The sequence below is a fragment of the Eptesicus fuscus genome, chromosome 11 (genome assembly GCF_027574615.1).
Source record: "Eptesicus fuscus isolate TK198812 chromosome 11, DD_ASM_mEF_20220401, whole genome shotgun sequence".
Classification (NCBI taxonomy): domain Eukaryota; kingdom Metazoa; phylum Chordata; class Mammalia; order Chiroptera; family Vespertilionidae; genus Eptesicus; species Eptesicus fuscus.
This window is the reverse complement of record NC_072483.1, coordinates 64478617-64498980: the sequence shown is the minus strand read 5'-3', so window position 1 is coordinate 64498980 and position 20364 is coordinate 64478617. Positions and strand designations below refer to the sequence as shown.

The window sequence follows — 20364 nt, the reverse complement described above, 5'->3', positions numbered from 1 at the left end:
ACTGAAAGAATGTGTGATGTGAATCCCCTTACCAGGCAAGGATCTGAGACATGTCATCAGGGCCCTTGGAGACAGTACTGGTGGCCTTGATTAGAGGTAGAGAGGGGAGGGGACAAGGGCCTTATGCAATGAGGTCAACAGAAACATGTCCTCAGTAATTGGAAAAAATATCAAAAACAGAAATGGTAAATTTAAGTGTTGATATCAGAGTGTATGTTTCTATATTCAAAGAGAGGAATGTATTAGATTAGGGAATATTTTCAGCAAATCAAGATATTCATGAAAGGAGATGAGAAAAACACACACATGAAGAGAAGGAGAGGTATAAAGAGACACTTGTGCTAGAAACCAGCATAATTGCCAAAAATGAGCTGAACCAAGAGACTTCATTTGGGGTGATGGGCGATTGATGCAGTGTGCAAATAGTGTCTTTTTCAGGTGTACACTTGAATCCTGTACAGTTCTGTGAAGCAATGTCATCCCAATACATTGAATTAAATATAAAAATAATAAATACATTAAAAATTAACACTATATAATTTGATGCCATTTTTAAAAGATAGGCTTTATGTAGGCATACTTCTCTTTGATCCATCTTTCTAGCTTAATAAATATTTAGATATGTTTGGAATGAATCAAAGAAAGAAAGAGATAGAATGAGGGTGGAGATATTAGAGAGTGGAGGTAAGAGATAGAGTGAAGATGGGAGTTGAAATACAATGGGCGTGGAGATAGCAGGTATAGTGAGGTTGAGTGTCAGAAGTGTGCTTCAGGTTCAGTAAAACTGCGCTCGGTCCATGAACTTCATGACCTCCTGGGTAGGGCCTGGAACAACCTAAAGGTCACATGCATCAGCCACAGACCAGAGGGACCTGAGTTAACTTAGCTTCTATGTCTTCCTACTCCTCCCAAGAACGGATTTCCACTCAGTGGTCTCCATGGCCCCAACCCAAGACAATGTGTGCTTTTTGCTCCTTTGTGCAGTGATCGACAGTCAGGACTTTCCAGAATTTACTGATGGAGATGGACCCCCTGAAGCTTCCACCACAGCATTGAAAAGGGAACCAGGTAAGGGGTGGGAGCTCAAGGCTTGGGGTGCAGGAACCTCAATTAAGAGGCACTGTTTCCTGAGGCATCAATTCTCAGTTCATCCTATACCGCAGACCCAGTTTATCCTGGAATCCCATTCTCTGTGTTTATTTTACCTGACCTTTGGGATGTGCAAGGTAATAAATCATTATATTTATATTTTTAAAATAGGTGGCCTATTAATTCATAGGTCCTATAAATCAACCAAATGCACCCATGTATTGAATATGTGATAGTAACAGGCTGGCAAAGTGGTGAATTTATTTTAAAACTAATTCTGTGACTATAAAGTGTTGGGTTTATACAGTGATTTCTACAGAGAAGAGAAAGCTAAATATTTCTTTATTGGAAGGTCATATTGTCACCTAATCACGAAGTTTGAATAGTGTTGAGGGTCAGTTCCTCCAGATCTCCTGTGTTAGCAGAAATGGATAAGGTTGTTTTTAAACCCAAAATGTTGTTTTTAGAGAGTTCTCCAGCAAGTCATGACATATAGAATGACTTTACAAAGGATCTTTGCAAATAGTGTCTTACCTTTTCCTTTACAACAACCCTGAGGAGTAAGAAAGATGGCCATTTTTACTCTTGTTTCTAGATGAGAAAACAAAATCACACAAATGTTTCAAATCTTCCTCAAAGTCACGTGAAGATAAAGGGAAAGACAAGACTAGCTTCCTGGATTCTATGTTATTTCCTTTGTAAATCTGGAGCTCAAAACAGTTATCAAAATGTTGTTTCCTCAATCCTGTGTATAGCCTGAGTGGTCATCAGATCTGTAGCACTTTAGTGGACAAAGTGGTGATTGCTTTTCCCTTCCTACTTTCCCAGAGGTATTAGAAACATGTCTTTTGAGGTAAACCCACTAGGAGAAGAGCAAAACACAAATAAAGATGTTACCTAGTCTTGATGTTACAACAAGAAAATATTGTAAATATACTTTTATTGTAATAGTTCTCTATACCTATCAATGTAAAACGTAAATTTCCTTCAATTTATAGGAGTGCACATTGTGAGAAGTGGTTGGCAAACTGTGGCTCATGAGCCACATACGGCCCTTTGGCACCTTGAGTTTTTAGCAAAGTCCAGCTGAGGAGTACCCTAATTAAGTTAATAATAATGTACCTACTAATAAAGTTTAAGTTTAAAAAATTTGGCTCACAAAAGAAATTTCAATCACTGTACTGTTGATATTTGGCTCTGTTGACTAAAGAGTTTGCCGACCACTGGTGTAGACAAAGTGCTCTGAAAAATGGTTCCAAAATAGGGCTATGGCTCAGACACAAGAGATTATTTCAAGGGGCATCAAGGGGCATCAGGGGGTAGAAGAGGTTCCCTACCAACAAGTTTCTCAGCACAAGATTTCCAAGGTCTCCTCACAAAGAAACAGCAGATGAAGGACGTGTGAAATGGCAATAAAAGGGTAATAAGTAGAACAGAGAGAAGTGTGGGAAGGTAAGGTTCAAACAGAGCACTTGTGCTCTTTGCCATTGACTTGTCTCTGCGATGGGGACAGAGAATGGAGCATCACTAACCCACAAGGCAGGTGACTTAAAGGGACCAACCAGGTGTCCTGTTTGCAGGCCATGGTATACATGGATTTTCAAGATTTTTCAAGTTGTATTAGGGAATTCCATGCTACATCAATTCCCTGGGCACACACTGAGACATCTAAGAATCCTATTGCTTGTGCAGTGATCAACAAACTAGATTCTTTAGAATCAAATAAAGGAAGAGAGTCCCAAGAAGTCACCTGTTCCTGACTCTAAATTGTATTAGATAAGATTGTATTTCTGGCCAAATATCCAGAGTCTACAGCACAGAGAGCCCTGTTTTCATGATGAATCTCTTTCTGAAGTTCTCTGTATTCATTGATTCATTACTTCTGAGATACCATTTTAAGCATTTAGCTTTATCAATCCTATTGCTAAATAGGAGGAGATAAGGATCATTCTAAATGGTTGTTTGACTGGATGAGCGTAATCAATTGATATATTAAAAATGTAGCAATAATATACTAGTAAATAATAGTCTTTTTTACTACGCACTACCATATCTTAATGGTAAAGGGTTTATCCTACCTAATAAAAGAGTAATATGCAAACTGACCCTAACTCAACCACGCCCACAAGCCATGCCCACCAGCCAATCAGGAGCAAATATGTAAATAAACCCAACCAAGATGGCTACAGTCACAGTGAGCAGGAGGGAGGCTTGGGATTCCTCGGCAACAGAGGAAGCGAAGCTTTCCACCTGCCCTTCAGCCTAAGCCTCCACTCAAGGCTACAAAGTTTCAATTATAGAAGGTAAACTAATCCAAACAGAAATGGCAGCCGCTATGGAGCTGGAAAGAGCAGGAGGCAAGGTTTTCCCCCGGCAATGGAAGAAGAAAATTTTCCACACACCCTGGCGGGCCCAGGCCTCTGCTTAAGGCTACAAAGTTATAATTATAGAAGGTACAGAAACCCCAAAAGAAATGGCTACCGACCACAGAGCGAGCAGGAGGCTTGGCTCTGCTCCAGGCTACAAAGTTTCAATTGTAGAATGTAAATAAATTCCAGATACCAGGGCCTCCTCTTGGGTCACCAGGGGGTGTGGCTGGCCTGCAAACCACCACAGGCCCCTCGCTCAGGCTGCCCCATGCCTGAAAGGTACCCCCACCCTGATTCAGAACACCCCTCAGGGCAATCCAGCTAGCCCCCACCGTGCACCAGGCCTCTATCTTATCTAATAAAAGAGTAATATGAAGATTGACCATCACTCCAACACACAATATAGCTGCCCCCATGTGGTCAAAGATCCTGCCCCCATGTGGACACAAGATGGCCACCACAAGATGGCCAGCAGGGGAGGGCAGTTGGGATGCACCAGGCCTGCAAGGGAGGATAGTTGGGAGGGACCAGGCCTGCAAGGGAGGGCAGTTGGAGGCAATCAACCCTGCAGAGGAGGGCAGGGGTGACCAGGCCGGCAGAGGAGGGAAATTGGGGGCAAACAGGCTGGCAGGGGAGCAGTTAGACATCAATCAGGCTGGCAGCAGAGTGGTTAGGGGGTGATCAGGCTGGCAGGCAGAAGCGGTTAGGGGCAATCAGGAAGGCAGGCAGGCGAGCAGTTGGGAGCCAGCAGTCCTGGATTGTGAGAGGGCAGTCGGATATCTCTCAAGGGGTCCCAGATTGGAGAGGGTGCAGGCTGGGCTGAGGGACACTCCACCTCCGTAGACGAATTTTGTGCACCGGGCCTCTAGTATTCTATAAAGCAGAGTGAGCATAATATTTCACTAACTGTTGACAATTGTGTCATTAATAAAAACCTTAGAATGTTTTCAAAGTATATTTTGTGCTAATATTGATTATTAATGGGAAAAAATGGTTTAGACCAACTACTTTTAAACTCAAATGATACTTAAACGATGAACTTACATTTTGATTTTTCACATGCTTTTGTGAATTAAATTTCACTTCTTTTCACAAAAACCTTAATGGGGAGATAGGTTTATGCCATCATTGTAGTGTAGGAGATGATAATGTTTGAGGGTCATTTACAAATTCACAAGGAAAGTAAATGAGAGCACCAGGCAGGAGCTCAGCACTGTGGGACTCAGGGGAGCATCAGAACTGGGTTCAAGTAAGAGAAAGAGTAATATAATCATCTCAACATTGACATTATCACAAACCCTATCTGCTGTGTGAGTTGTCACAGACTCTGTAAGACCACTGCAAACAAATACTGTTCTCTCTCTTTTACTTTATAGAGTCCATGGATTTCAGAAAATCACCTACATCTGGAAAAATACTTTGCAAAACAGGTAAGAGCAAGCAAATAAGAACTTTTCATGGTGACAAATGAAAAGTGTTTTCTACAAAAGATTCATTCTAATATTTGCTACTTAGTTTATAGTAAAATACAAATTTGTTTAATATAATATAGTTCATATTTTCACTTTTGTATTAGTTAGGGTAATGGCTGTGAGAAATAAACCTAAAGAGGCCAATCACTCAAACTCAACAAAATTTTAATATTTGTATCAAGTAAACTTTCCAAACTGTTTTTAGAAAGGTGGGAAGGGGGGAGAGGAACTTTATTTCACAAAGTCATTCTGGGAAGCATACAAATGAGAGATCTGTGTTCTTCAATATCAAATTTATAAGACCACCTTAGGAAAAAAGCAGAGCTAAAATCCTATCTAATAAAAGAGTAATATGCAAATTGATCATCACTCCAACACACAAGATGTCTGCTCCCATGTGGTCAAAGATGGCTGCCCCCAGGTGGACACAAGATGGCTGCCACAAGATGGCTAGCAGGGGAAGGCAGTTGGGAGGGACCAGGTCTGCAAGGGAAGGCAGTTGGGGGTTATCAAGCCTGCAGGGGAGGGCAGTTAGGGGTGACCAGGCCTGCAGGGGAGGGCAAACAGGCTGGCAGGGGAGCAGTTATGCATTAATCAGGCTGTCAGCGGAGTGGTTAGGGGGTGATCAGTTAGCAGGTAGAAGTGGTTAGGGGCAATCATGAAGGCAGGCAGGCGAGCAGTTTGGAGCCAGCAGTCCTGGATTGTGAGAGTAATGTCTGACTGCCTGTTTAGGCCCGATCCCATTGGTCCTAAAGGAGCAGTCGGACATCCCTCGAAGGATCCCAGATTGGAGAGGGTGTAGGCCGGACTGAGAGACACATAACCCTGTGCACGAATTTCATGCACTGGGCCTCTAGTATAATATAATTACAGACATGAACACAAATCCATAAGCTACATTTAAAAGAAGGAACTGAATGTAGTACATGATACAGGGGGCCAAAAGGAAACAGAGAAACCAACCAGAGTGGCTCAGTTGGCTGAGCATCCTCACATGCACCCAGAGTTCGCTGGTTTGATTCCCCATCAGGCACATGCCAGGGTTGCAGGCTCCATGTCCTGTAGGGGTGTGTGCAGAGGCAGCTGATCCATGATGTTCCTCTCTCATTGAAGTTTATATACCTCTATTCTCTCTCTCTCTCTCTCTCTCTCTCTCTCTCTCTCTCTCTCAATCAATCAATAAAAATATGTTGTTGTTGTTGTTTTTAAGAGAGGCCCAGACAAAGGACAGGGTTGAGCAGCAGATGGGGAAGCTTTCCCATGCAGTGGAATTACAGGGAGAAGGGCTTGTTGATTGTCATGAGGGTGCTCACTCCCTTAGGGGAGACAAATGAAATTCTTCATTTATTACAATTCTGTCCAGGAGCAGAGCTACTCCACCATGGAAACCAAACCAACTCCTGCTCTGCAGACCCAGTGGATATAAAGAAGGAAAAGCCATTTTTAAATTCAGGAGTTGAATGTGAAGCCCAAGCAAGGACTGACTGTAACCAGGCATCTGATGTAATAGGTAAGGCTGACTGAAAGAATATGTGATGTGAATCCCCTTACCAGGCAAGGAACTGAGACATGTCATCAGGGCCCTTGGAGACAGTAATGGTGGCCTTGGTTAGAGGTAGAGAGGGGAGGGGACAAGGGCCTTATACAGCGAGGTCAACAGAAACATGTCCCCAGCAATTGGAAAAAATATCAAAAACAGAAATGGTAAATTTAAGTGTTGATATCAGAGTGTATGTTTCTATATTCAAAGAGAGGAATGTATTAGATTAGGGAATATTTTCAGCAAATCAAGATATTCATGAAAGGAGATGAGAAAAAACACACACACGAAGAGAAGGAGAGGTATAAAGAGACACTTGTGCTAGAAACCAGCATAATTGCCAAAAATGAGCTGAACCAAGAGACTTCATTTGGGGTGATGGGCGATTGATGCAGTGTGCAAATAATGTCTTTTTCAGTTGTACACTTGAATCCTGTACAGTTCTGTGAAGCAATGTCATCACAATACATTGAATTAAATATAAAAATAATAAATACATTAAAAATTAACACTATATAATTTGATGCCATTTTTAAAAGATAGGCTTTATGTAGGCATACTTCTCTTTGATCCATCTTTCTAGCTTAATAAATATTTAGATATGTTTGGAATGAATCAAAGAAAGAAAGAGATAGAATGAGGGTGGAGATATTAGAGAGTGGAGGTAAGAGATAGAGTGAAGATGGGAGTTGAAATACAATGGGCGTGGAGATAGCAGGTATAGTGAGGTTGAGTGTCAGAAGTGTGCTTCAGGTTCAGTAAAACTGCGCTCGGTCCATGAACTTCATGACCTCCCGGGTAGGGCCTGGAACAACCTAAAGGTCACATGCATCAGCCACAGACCAGAGGGACCTGAGTTAACTTAGCTTTTATGTCTTCCTACTCCTCCCAAGAACGGATTTCCACTCAGTGGTCTCCGTGGCCCCACCCCAAGACAATGTGTGCTTTTTGCTCCTTTGTGCAGTGATCGACAGTCAGGACTTTCCAGAATTTACTGATGGAGATGGACCCCCTGAAGCTTCCACCACAGCATTGAAAAGGGAACCAGGTAAGGGGTGGGAGCTCAAGGCTTGGGGTGCGGGAACCTCAATTAAGAGGCACTGTTTCCTGAGGCATCAATTCTCAGTTCATCCTATACCGCAGACCCAGTTTATCCTGGAATCCCATTCTCTGTGTTTATTTTACCTGACCTTTGGGATGTGCAAGGTAATAAATCATTATATTTATATTTTTAAAATAGGTGGCCTATTAATTCATAGGTCCTATAAATCAACCAATGCTCCCATCTATTGATTATATAGTAGTAATAGGTTAGCAAAGAAATGAATTTATATTAAAACTAATTCTGTGAATGTAAAGAGTTGGGTTTATATAGTGATTTCTACAGAGAAGAGAAAGTTAAATATTTCTTTATTGGAAGGTCATATTGTCACCTAATCACAAAGGTTGAATTGTGTTGAGGGTCAATTCCTCCAGCTCTCCTGTGTTAGCAGAAATGGATAAGGTTGTTTTTAAACCCAAAATGTTGTTTTTTTAGAGAGTTCTCCAGCAAGTCATGACATATAGAATGACTTTACAAAGGATCTTTGCAAATAGTGTCTTACCTTTTCCTTTACAACAACCCTGAGGAGTGAGAAAGATGGCCATTATTACTCTTGTTTCTAGATGAGAAAACAAAATCACACGAATGTTTCAAGTCTTCCTCAAAGTCACGTGAAGATAAAGGGAAAGACAAGACTAGCTTCCTGGATTCTATGTTATTTCCTTTGTAAATCTGGAGCTCAAAACAGTTATCAAAATGTTGTTTCCACAATCCTGTGTATAGCCTGAGTGGTCATCAGATCTGTAGCACTTTAGTGGACAAAGTGGTGATTGCTTTTCCCTTCCTACTTTCCCAGAGGTATTAGAAACATGTCTTTTGAGGTAAACGCACTAGGAAAAGAGCAAAACACAAATAAAGATGTTACCTAGTCTTGATATTACAACAAGACAATATTTTAAATAATGCTTTTATTCTAATATTTCTCTATATCTATCAATGTAAAACATAAGTTTCCTTCAGTTTATAGAGAGTGCACATTGTGACTGTGACTTAGTATCGGCAAAGTGCTCTGAAAAGTGGTCCCCTAAAAGGGCTATAGCTCAGACACAAGAGATTATTTCAAGGGGCACCCAGTGGTAGAAGAGGCTCCCTACCAACATGCTTCTTAACACAGTATTTCCAAGATCTCCCTACAAAGTAGCAGCAGATGAAGGACGTGTGAAATGGCAATAGAAGGGTAATAAGTAGAACAGAGAGAAGTGTGGGAAGGTAAGGTTCAAACAGAGCACTTGTGCTCTTTGCCATTGACTTGTCTCTGCTATGGGGACAGAGAATGGAGCATCACTAACCTACAAGGCAGGTGACTTAAAGGGACCAACCAGGTGTCCTGTTTGCAGGCTATGGTATACATGGATTTTCAAGATTTTTCAAGTTGTATTAGGGAATTCCATGCTACATCAATTCCCTGGGCACACACGGAGACATCAAAGAATCCTTTTGCTTGTGCAGTGATCAACAAACTAGATTTTTTAGAATCAAATAAAGGAAGAGAGTCCCAAGAAGTCACCTGTTCCTGACTCTAAATTGTATTAGATAAGATTGTATTTCTGGCCAAATATCCAGAGTCTACAGCACACAGAGCCCTGTTTTCATGATGAATCTCTTTCTGAAGTTCTCTATATTCACTGATTCATTACTTCTGGGATACCATTTTTAGCATTTACTTTATCAATCTCATTGCTAAATAGAAGAGGACAAGGTCATTCTAAATGGTTGTTTGGATGAGTGTAATCAATTGATACATTGAAAATGTAGCAATAATATACTAGTAAATAAGTCTTTTTTACTACACACTATCATGTTAATGCTAAAGAATTTATATTCTATAGACCAGAGTGAATATAATATTTCACTAACTGTTGACAATTGTGTCATTAATAGAAACCTTAGAATGCCTTCAAAGTATATTTTGTGCTAATATTAATTATTAATGGGAAAAATGGTTTAGACCAACTACTTTCAAACTCAAATGATACTTAAATGATTGAGTTACATTTTGATTTTCACTACTTTTTTGAATTACATTTCACTTCTTTTTACAAAACCTTAATGGGGAGATAGGGTAAGTAGGTTATGCCATCATTGTAGTGTAGGAGATGATAATGTTTGAGGGTCATTTACAATTTCATATGGAAAGTAAATGAGAGCACCAGGCAGGAGCCCAGCACTGTGGGACTCAGGGGAGCACCAGAACTGGGTTCAAGTGAGAGAAAGAGAAATATGATCATCTCAACATTGACATTATCACAAACCCTATCTGCTGTGTGAGTTGTCACAGACTCTGTAAGACCACTGCAAACAATTACTGTTCTCTCTCTTTTACTTTATAGAGTCCATGGATTTCAGAAAATCACCTACTTCTGGAAAAATAGTTTGTGAAACAGGTAAGAGCAAGCAAACAAGAACATTTCATGGTTATAAATTACCAAGTGTTTTTGTTCTTTTAAGTAAAAGATTTTTTAAAATTTTTTGCTACTTCTTTTATAATAAATACAAATTTGCTTTAATTTAAGATAGTTTATATTTTAACTTTTGTGTTAGTTAGGCTGATGGCTATGACAAATACACCTAAAAGGTCAGTCACTCAAACACAACACAATTTCAAATTTTTTTCTCAAGCAAAGATTCTAAAGTGTTTTAAAATGGGGGAGGGAATCTATTTCACAAAGTCATTCTGGGAAGCATACAAGTGGGAGATCTGCCTTCTTCAATACCAGATTTCTAAGACCACCTTGGGAAAGAAGCAGAACTAAAATATAATATAATGACAGACATGAACACAAATTCATAAGCTACATGTAAAAGAAGTAGAATATAGTGCAAAATACAGAGGGCCAAAAAAAACACACAGAGAGAAACCCTGGCTGTTGTGGCTCAGTTGGCTTGGCAGCCTCCCATGCACGCAGAAGTCTCTGGTTTGATTTCCCATCAGGGCACTTGCCAAGGGTTGCAGATTTTGTGCCCAGTAAGATAGTGTTTAGGAGGCAGCTCTCATAGATATTTTTCTCCCTCTCCCATACACACTCTCTCTAAAGTCAATAAGAAAATATATTTTTTAAAAGAAAGAAATCAGATAAGCCCACTGAGAGTGAAATATTTTAGTTCAGGCTCAGGGGACAGTGAGGGATAAAATATTGACCTGTAGGTCACGAGAGTACAAAAGGCAGATCATGTAGGTCTGAGAAATTGAAATTCTACACATGGGATTTTAGAGCTTCCCACATTTTTATTGTTTCCGTTACTATGTCATACATTGAGATCTTTAAGAAACATTTATTCCTTCTGCAGGGAGAAGTATTGAAGAGTCTTCAGGAATCTCTGCAGTGAAGAAGCCGCTAGTAACATGTGGCGCTGCAGTGAAATTTCTTGAAGTGTCTCCAGGATTTGGTGCCCAGGAGAAGCCCCCAGGACCCTGTAGCTCTGCAGTGAGAAATGCTGAAGTGTCTTCTGGATTCAGTGCACAGAAGAAGCCCCCAGGATCCTGTACCTCTGCAGTGAGAAACCCTGAAGTGTCTTCAGGATCCAGTGCACAGAATCAGCCCCCAGGACCCTGTAGCTCTGCAGTGAGAGTTGTGGGAGTTCCTGAAGTGTCTTCAGTATTCAGTGCACAGAATCAGCCCCCAGGAGCCTGTAGCTCTGCAGTGAGAGTTGTGAGAGTTCCTGAAGTGTCTTCAGGATCCAGTGCACAGAAGAAGTCCACAGCAGTCTGTAGCTCTGCAGTGAAAAAGGCTGAAGTGTCTTCAGGATTCAGTGCACAGAATCAGCCCCCAGGACCCTGTAGCTCTGCAGTGAGAATTGTGAGAGTTTCTGAAGTGTCTTCAGGGTTCAGTGCACAGAAGAAGCTCCCAGCAGCCTGTAGCTCTGCAGTGAAAAAGGCTGAAGTGTCTTCAGGATCCAGTGCACAGAAGAAGCCCCCAGGACTCTGTAGCTCTGCAGTGAGAGTTGTGAGAGTTTCTGAAGTGTCTTCAGGATCCAGTGCACAGAAGAAGCTCCCAGCAGCCTGTAGCTCTGCAGTGAAAAAGGCTGAAGTGTCTTCAGGATCCAGTGCACAGAATCAGCCCCCAGGAGCCTGTAGCTCTGCAGTGAGAGTTGTGAGAGTTTCTGAAGTGTCTTCAGGATCCAGTGCACAGAATCAGCCCACAGGACCCTGTAGCTCTGCAGTGAGAAACCCGGAAGTGTCTTCAGGATTCAGTGCACAGAATCAGCCCCCAGGACTCTGTAGCTCTGCAGTGAGAGTTGTGAGAGTTTCTGAAGTGTCTTCAGGGTCCAGTGCACAGAATCAGCCCCCAGGAGCCTGTAGCTCTGCAGTGAGAGTTTCTGAAGTGTCTTCAGGATCCAGTGCACAGAAGAAGCCCACAGCAGCCTGTAGCTCTGCAGTGAGAAACCCGGAAGTGTCTTCAGGGTTCAGTGCACAGAATCAGCCCCCAGGACTCTGTAGCTCAGCAGTGAGAAACCCGGAAGTGTCTTCAGGGTTCAGTGCACAGAATCAACCCCCAGAAGCCTGTAGCTCTGCAGTGAGAGTTGTGAGAGTTTCTGAAGTGTCTTCAGGATCCAGTGCACAGAAGAAGGCCCCAGGAGCCTGTAGCTCTGCAGTGAGAAACCCGGAAGTGTCTTCAGGGTTAAGTGCACAGAATCAGCCCCCAGGACCCTGTAGCTCTGCAGTGAGAAACCCTGAAGTGTCTTCAGGATCCAGTGCACAGAAGAAGCCCACAGCAGCCTGTAGCTCTGCAGTGAGAAACCCGGAAGTGTCTTCAGGGTTCAGTGCACAGAATCAGCCCCCAGGACTCTGTAGCTCAGCAGTGAGAAACCCGGAAGTGTCTTCAGGGTTCAGTGCACAGAATCAACCCCCAGAAGCCTGTAGCTCTGCAGTGAGAGTTGTGAGAGTTTCTGAAGTGTCTTCAGGATCCAGTGCACAGAAGAAGGCCCCAGGAGCCTGTAGCTCTGCAGTGAGAAACCCGGAAGTGTCTTCAGGATCCAGTGCACAGAATCAGCCCCCAGGACCCTGTAGCTCTGCAGTGAGAAACCCTGAAGTGTCTTCAGGATCCAGTGCACAGAAGAAGCCCCCAGGAGCCTGTAGCTCTGCATTGAAAGTTGTGAGAGTTCCTGAAGTGTCTTGGGGATTCAGTGCACAGAATCAGCCCCCAGGAGCCTGTAGCTCTGCAGTGAGAGTTGTGAGAGTTTCTGAAGTGTCTTCAGGATCCAGTGCACAGAAGAAGCCCACAGCAGCCTGTAGCTCTGCAGTGAGAAACCCGGAAGTGTCTTCAGGATTCAGTGCACAGAATCAGCCCCCAGGACTCTGTAGCTCAGCAGTGAGAAACCCGGAAGTGTCTTCAGGGTTCAGTGCACAGAATCAACCCCCAGAAGCCTGTAGCTCTGCAGTGAGAGTTGTGAGAGTTTCTGAAGTGTCTTCAGGATCCAGTGCACAGAAGAAGGCCCCAGGAGTCTGTAGCTCTGCAGTGAGAAACCCGGAAGTGTCTTCAGGATCCAGTGCACAGAATCAGCCCCCAGGACCCTGTAGCTCAGCAGTGAGAAACCCTGAAGTGTCTTCAGGATCCAGTGCACAGAAGAAGCCCCCAGGACCCTGTAGCTCTGCAGTGAGAGTTGTGAGAGTTTCTGAAGTGTCTTCAGGATCCAGTGCACAGAAGAAGCCCACAGCAGCCTGTAGCTCTGCAGTGAGAAACCCGGAAGTGTCTTCAGGGTTCAGTGCACAGAATCAGCCCCCAGGAGCCTGTAGCTCTGCATTGAGAGTTGTGAGAGTTCCTGAAGTGTCTTCAGGATCCAGTGCACAGAATCATCCCCCAGGACCCTGTAGCTCTGCAGTGAGAGTTTCTGAAGTGTCTTCAGGGTTCAGTGCACAGAATCAGCCCCCAGGAGCCTGTAGCTCTGCAGTGAGAGTTGTGAGAGTTTCTGAAGTGTCTTCAGGATCCAGTGCACAGAAGAAGCCCACAGCAGCCTGTAGCTCTGCAGTGAAAAAGGCTGAAGTGTCTTCAGGATTCAGTGCACAGAATCAGCCCCCAGGAGCCTGTAGCTCTGCAGTGAGAGTTTCTGAAGTGTCTTCAGGGTTCAGTGCACAGAATAAGCTCCAAGCAGCCTGTAGCTCTGCAGTGAAAAAGGTTGAAGTGTCTTCAGGATCCAGTGCACAGAAGAAGCCCCCAGGACCCTGTAGCTCTGCAGTGAGAGTTGTGAGAGTTTCTGAAGTATCTTCAGGATCCAGTGCACAGAAGAAGCCCACAGCAGCCTGTAGCTCTGCAGTGAGAAACCCGGAAGTGTCTTCAGGGTTCAGTGCACAGAATCAGCTCCCAGGACTCTGTAGCTCAGCAGTGAGAAACCCGGAAGTGTCTTCAGGGTTCAGTGCACAGAATCAGCCCCCAGGACCCTGTAGCTCTGCAGTGAGAGTTTCTGAAGTGTCTTTAGGATCCAGTGCACAGAATCAGCCCCAAGCAGCCTGTAGCTCTGCAGTGAAAAAGGCTGAAGTGTCTTCAGGGTTCAGTGCACAGAATCAGCCCCCAGGAGCCTGTAGCTCTGCAGTGAGAAACCCGGAAGTGTCTTCAGGATTCAGTGCACAGAATCAGCCCCCAGGACCCTGTAGCTCTGCAGTGAGAGTTTCTGAAGTGTCTTTAGGATCCAGTGCACAGAATCAGCCCCAAGCAGCCTGTAGCTCTGCAGTGAAAAAGGCGGAAGTGTCTTCAGGGTTCAGTGCACAGAATCAGCCCCCAGGAGCCTGTAGCTCTGCATTGAGAGTTGTGAGAGTTCCTGAAGTGTCTTGGGGATCCAGTGCACAGAAGAAGGCCCCTGGAGCCTGTAGCTCTGCAGTGAGAGTTGTGAGAGTTTCTGAAGTGTCTTCAGGATCCAGTGCACAGAATAAGGCCCCAGGAGCCTGTAGCTCTGCAGTGAGAAACCCGGAAGTGTCTTCAGGATTCAGTGCACAGAATCAGCTCCCAGGACCCTGTAACTCTGCAGTGAGAAGTCTTCAAGATTCTTCAGGATTCGGTGCACAGGATAAGCCACTGGGAGCCTGTTACTCTGCACTGAGAATTGGTCCTGATGAGAAGGGTAAGGACTGCTATTTCTGGGCTTTAGGATATTAGGAGTCTGCGCTCAGACCTCCTGTTTCTCTGAACACACACCAAGGCCTTTGAGCCTATTACTGCCTTGATCTCATGCCATTTAAAAAATTATTTTATTGTTCAAAGTATTACATATGCTCCTCTCTTTCCCCCTTTAAACGCTTTGATCCCTAAACCCCTTATAGAAAACTGTAAAGAATAAAATAAACTAACAAGCAAAATAGGAATTGACCCATAGATTCAGAGAACAGAGTGACAGCTGTCAGATGTGAGTTGAGGTTGAGTGACTGGGTGATAAGGATAAGGAAATTAAGCAAAGGGGAAAAAACCCTCATATACAGACACAGACAGCAGTATGGTGATTAACAGCAGGAGGATGGACTAGGGGATGTACAAGAGGGTAAAGGGGGAGGGAATGTTGATGGAAGGAGACTTGACTTCGGGTGGTGAACACACAATTCAGTATACAGATGATGCACTGTAGCACTGTATACCTGAGACCTGTGTAATTTCATTAACCAATGTCACCTCAATAAAGTCAATAAAATAAAATAAATAAAACTATAAAGAAAGAAATCACTAAAATTTGACGCTTAAGATGGCTCTAGTTGAATGGCAGTGTGTCTTACTCCTGTTATTAGACATAAAATCTCCCAATGTGGTGGATTACATAGTGATGTCCACCCACTCACCATCTATTCTGTATAGAGTAGAGAAAGTGGAAGAGTCAGCTATTGGTTAAATTTTCACAACCTGTTCAAAATTAAATAGACTCTAATTATTGATAGAAGAAAAAGCTTCTGACTATTACTATCAAATCCATTTATAGCTTTTAATGATGATCCCCAGCATAACATTGGTCTTATTAGTGATATTAGATGCCCAGTGCACAAAACTCATGCACTGGGTGGGGTGGGAGGTCCTTCAGCCTGGCCTGCATCCTCTCAAGTCCAAGAGCCTAAGCAGGCAGGTGGACATCCCTCTCATAGTCTGGGACCCCTCACTCCTTACCACCCACCTTCTCACTGCTACTTACCGCTCAGCTTGCTGCTCCTTAGCGCTGCTGGAGGCAGGACAGGCTTCCACAACCTCCGCTGTGCTCCCAAGCTGTGAGCCCCATCATTCCGCCAGTTGTTTCAACATTTGGTCAATTTGCATATTAGGGTTTTATTATATGATATTTAAATGTCTTTGCAAACAAGATATCTATTTATGCTTACAACAACCAAAATGTTAGGCCAGATAACTGTATAAAATTTGCAACTCTTTTGGTTAAGGCTTTGTTTTCCTTTACTTCCAAATCCTGTGAACATTGAAAACAAGTCTATTTAGGGGTGGCAACCTGAAAAGACCTAAGAGCAAATGTAACAAATAGCTTTCTTTGCTACACAAGCTTTGTTTAAATATTTTTTTTTCTTTAAAATAAAAAAAAATAATATGTTGTGATTTTAGATGATACTCATTAAACATTCTGCATTAGTGGGTTGGACTAAATGGTATAAAAGGTCAATGGCACAAGAGAAATGCAAGTGCATTTTTATGCAAATAAAAGGATAAAGTAGTTCCACTATTTTTTGAGGGCCCAGATGAGGGGACTCTGACATCTCATAAAAACTGAAGACCTGGACAGGATAGGATACCTGTTCCTATCCCTACATAAAATGAAGTACTAAGGTATTCAAGGTGTTTTTCAAAGTCCTATTGAGAAATAAAGGAAGTCTCATGGCCAATCCTGGAATCCTCAATTTAATATGTTTTTAGTTTCTTTAGAAGAAAGAGAGAATCAATAAATGAAACACCCTTATAAACTTAAGGTTTCTGCACTATAAATTATGCTAAGATCTGCAACTTCTATTTATTTATTTTTATTTTCTCACTACCATATTTTTTTATTTTTTTTTTTAGGTACTGTGGATCTTGGAAACAAATCTATTTTAGAAAAAGCTGAGAGTAAAAAAAGTAAGAGTGAATAGATTTTGCTTGCTTTTGATGTAGAAATGAGTTTTTAAATACCAGAGTTTCATCATTATTATTATTTATAATATTGTGTTAGGTAGAATAATGACTTCTCAAAGATGTTCATGCCCTAATCCCTGGAACCTGTAAACTGTTATCTTACATGGCAAGTGAACTTGGCAGATTTAATTTCACTAGGGACCTTAAAATGAGAGAGATTATCCTGGATTCTCTGGGTGACTCCAATATACTCCCCTAACCTTTAAAATGTGGAGAACCTTTCTTGGCTATGGAGAGAGGGATAGTGATAAGAAGAATAGTCAGAGAGATGCTATATTGCAGGCTCTGAAGATAGAAGAAAGAAATGGGATATGTGGGTGACCTTAAGAAGCAGAAAAACCAAGGAAACAGATTGTCCCCTACAGCCTCCAGAAAGGAATGAAAGTCTGTTACAAACTGGATTTTAGCCCAGTGAGGCCATGTCATAATTCTAATGGTCATGAATTGTAAGATAATGAATTTGTGTTGTTTTAAGCCCACTATTTATTGTAAATTATTATGGCAGCAATATGAAAATAATACAGACTTTGGTTCTTAAAAGTGGATTGTGGCTATAAAACATTTCTAAAAACGTGGCAATGGCTTTGGGCAGTGGGTAGAGGCTAGAAGAATTTTAAGTAGAATGATTAGAAAAAAAAAAAAGCCTAGCCTTGAGCAGTTTGTAGAAATGTGGATGCTGAAGACCCAGGGAGGACTCCAAAGGAGGAAAGACATGGAGGAGAACATCTATGTTGTCTCAGAGAATTCATAAGTCATCCTGAAAAGCACAAGTATGTACAAACATGGAGGTTAAAGGTATGACTGGTGAGGGCGCAGAAGGGAATAAAGAATATGTTTTTGGAAATGTGAGGAAGAGGAGTCTTATTATATAGTGACAGAAAGTGGAGCAAAATCCTGTCCTGCAGATATATGAAAAGCAGAACTTTCTGGATATACACTAAGGAGGTTTCTAGGTGATGAAGATGAAGCTGGTTTCTTTTTTGCTGCTTAAAGTAAAATGTGAGAAGAACAAAATAAACTGAGGGGAGGAGAATTGCTCAACAAAAAGAAATCAGGACTTGATGATTTGGATTGTCTTAGCTTACACAGACTACAAAAGATGCTAAAATTGAGATTCTCTGTCAGGTTAAGTGTGCTCTGTAGAATGACCGAGAGTGTGGCTGAACAACTTTTTATTAGAGCCTTGGAGGCAGCGAAAGATCAGAATATTTAGTCACAGAAAGGTTCTTTGATGAGACTAAGCATGTAGCTCATATATCTCAGCCATTTCAGCTGAACTGAAATATAGATATGTGATTATATTGGAAACATCTGTGGAGGAGCCTCTTGTCTAATGGAGCAAATCCCCATGTCATACATGGGAGACCTATAAGGTTCTTGAGAATTTTATACCAACAGAAACAGAGATGTCCATGTCTAGTCCCTGGAGCCTCTAATCTGTCTCTTTACATGGTGAAAGAGAGTTTGAAAATGTGACTAAAGTAATGAAATGGGGTGATTATCTGGATAATCTTGGTGGCCCCAGTCAAATCATGTAGATGCTTAAAATCAGAAAAAACTTTTCTGCTGTGCAGAGAGGGCATTGTGTCTATGGAATAATAATTAGAGATATAATGTGGCTGTGTTTGAAAATGAAAGCAGAAGGCAATGAGTCATGAAATGTGTGCAGTACTTAGAGCTGGAAAAGGTAAAACAAAAAACAAAACAAAAAAATATATATTTTTCTTACTATAGCCTCCAGAAAAGAACAAAGCTATGTGGGAACCTTGATTTTAGGCCAGTGAGATTTTAGTCAGACCTTTAGAATTATAAGATAAAAACCTGTGTTGCTTTAGGTTACAAAGTTTTGGGGAATTTATTAAAGCCACATCAGAGAACTGCCACCTTTCATAAGATTAAAAAAAAAGAGAGAGAGAATAATTTACCTTTGTATGATTACTTTACATCTTTTGAATCAGCAATTTATATGTTTTTAAATGCTCATATCTTTGTTGCTTTTCAATTTTAAAATCTATGAACTTTTTTGGATATCTTCTCAGATTTTTCTGCCCAAGTATTAACATATTTAGAATTATATTACTTATCTGAGTTAATCTATTCATAGTGTTACCTTTCCCTTATTTTAATCAGTATATCAAGCACACATTTTGCCAATGTAACAGTAGATACTTTTATTTCACTCCTGTTTTAATTTGCATTACTATAATTTTTTAGTGTAGTTGAGCACTTTTCACTGGTTATTGGTCATATGTTGCTCTTTTACAAATGCCTGGTATCTGTCTTACCAGTGTTGCTATGTTGGTCATTTTTTAACCATGCTGTCCAAGAATAGGTATCATATCTAATAAAGAGGGAATATGCTAATTGACCCTCACACCGTCACAATTATGGTGGTGCCCACATTCAATAAGGAGGGAGTATGCTAATTGACTGCCCTGCTCTCAAAGATGGCAGCACTCACAGCCATAAGATGGCAGTACTAAATCCCCTCAGCCCCACTGGGGCGCGCTTGCCTCTGGAGTCCCCAGTCGCCTCAGCCCCCCAGCCGCGCCAGGCCAGCATGAGGTGCAGGCAAGCCTCAGATGGTGGCTGCTCAGCCACCCAGGGCTGGCCAAGGCTCAGGTAACCAGGGCCGGCCAAAGCTTGCACTGCCGGCAGTGGCAGCAGCAAAGGTTTGATTGGGCATTGCATTCCCCTGATTGCCAGATGACCTCCCACCCCTGAGGGCCCCCTTGACTGTGAGAGGGGGCAGGCCAGGCTCAGGGACCCCCCCGCACTCCAGTGCATGAATTTTCATGCACCAGGCCTCTAGTGTTAATATATCACATGTTGAATTTTGCAAATGTATACTGTTAATATTTTGTCTCGCTTAATGTTAATTTTTAGGTTTTTAATTGTATGTTTTTTTCCTAAAGAAGTTTGAAAAGAGCCATAATAGAGAAGTGTGTGGACAGGAGGAGATGGGGTCCTAGAGTTAGACAATCAGAGCATTGGATACAGCTTTTGATAAAGGGCACACCATTGTCAGACAGTAATAGTCCAGCTAGCCATGCAATTTGAAGATTGCTCTAAAGTTACCTGAGCTCCACTTTCAGCTTTGGAGAAAGCTGATGTGGAGAAGAAATCAGGTAAAGCAACAGAACACAAATATCAGGCAGACACCATCTCCCTTAGGTTACCCCATCATTATTTTCTCTGCCACTGAATCAGAGCTCAAACAGGAGCTGCATGCACAGTGTTTGACTTTGTCTCCAGCTACCTAACTGCAGTGGAATATCATAGCTGGAGAGCTTCCTGCAGAACATGACAGCACCTGTGTGTTTCATTGTCATGTAAGAATCAAGGGGACTGACTGGATTGAGAATTAAGACAATTTTTTTGGTGTTGTTAATCCTTACACAAGGATATTTTTCCCATTGATTTTTAGAGAGAGTGGAAGGGAGGGAGGGGAAGGCAGAGAGATAGATAGAAACATTGATGTTAGGGAGACACATCGATTTGTTGCCTCTTGAGAGTACCACAACTGGGGCCTGGATGAACCTGCAACCCAGGTATGTGCCCTTGACAAGGAATCAAACCTGAGACCTTTTAGTGCACCGGCCAATGCTCTACCTTTGAAGGACACTGGCCAATGTGGGAATTAAGACAATTTTATTGATTGCTGGTATCTCTGGTAAAGCATTCTATTTGGTGTGAGATTTGAGAAGTA

At 42.2% G+C, this 20364-nt stretch overlaps 1 pseudogene; it reads left to right on the top strand.

Moving 5' to 3' along the window:
• LOC114232798 (nuclear autoantigen Sp-100-like) overlaps positions 1–20364 on the top strand; it is a 55741-nt pseudogene that overhangs the window by 31082 nt on the left and 4295 nt on the right.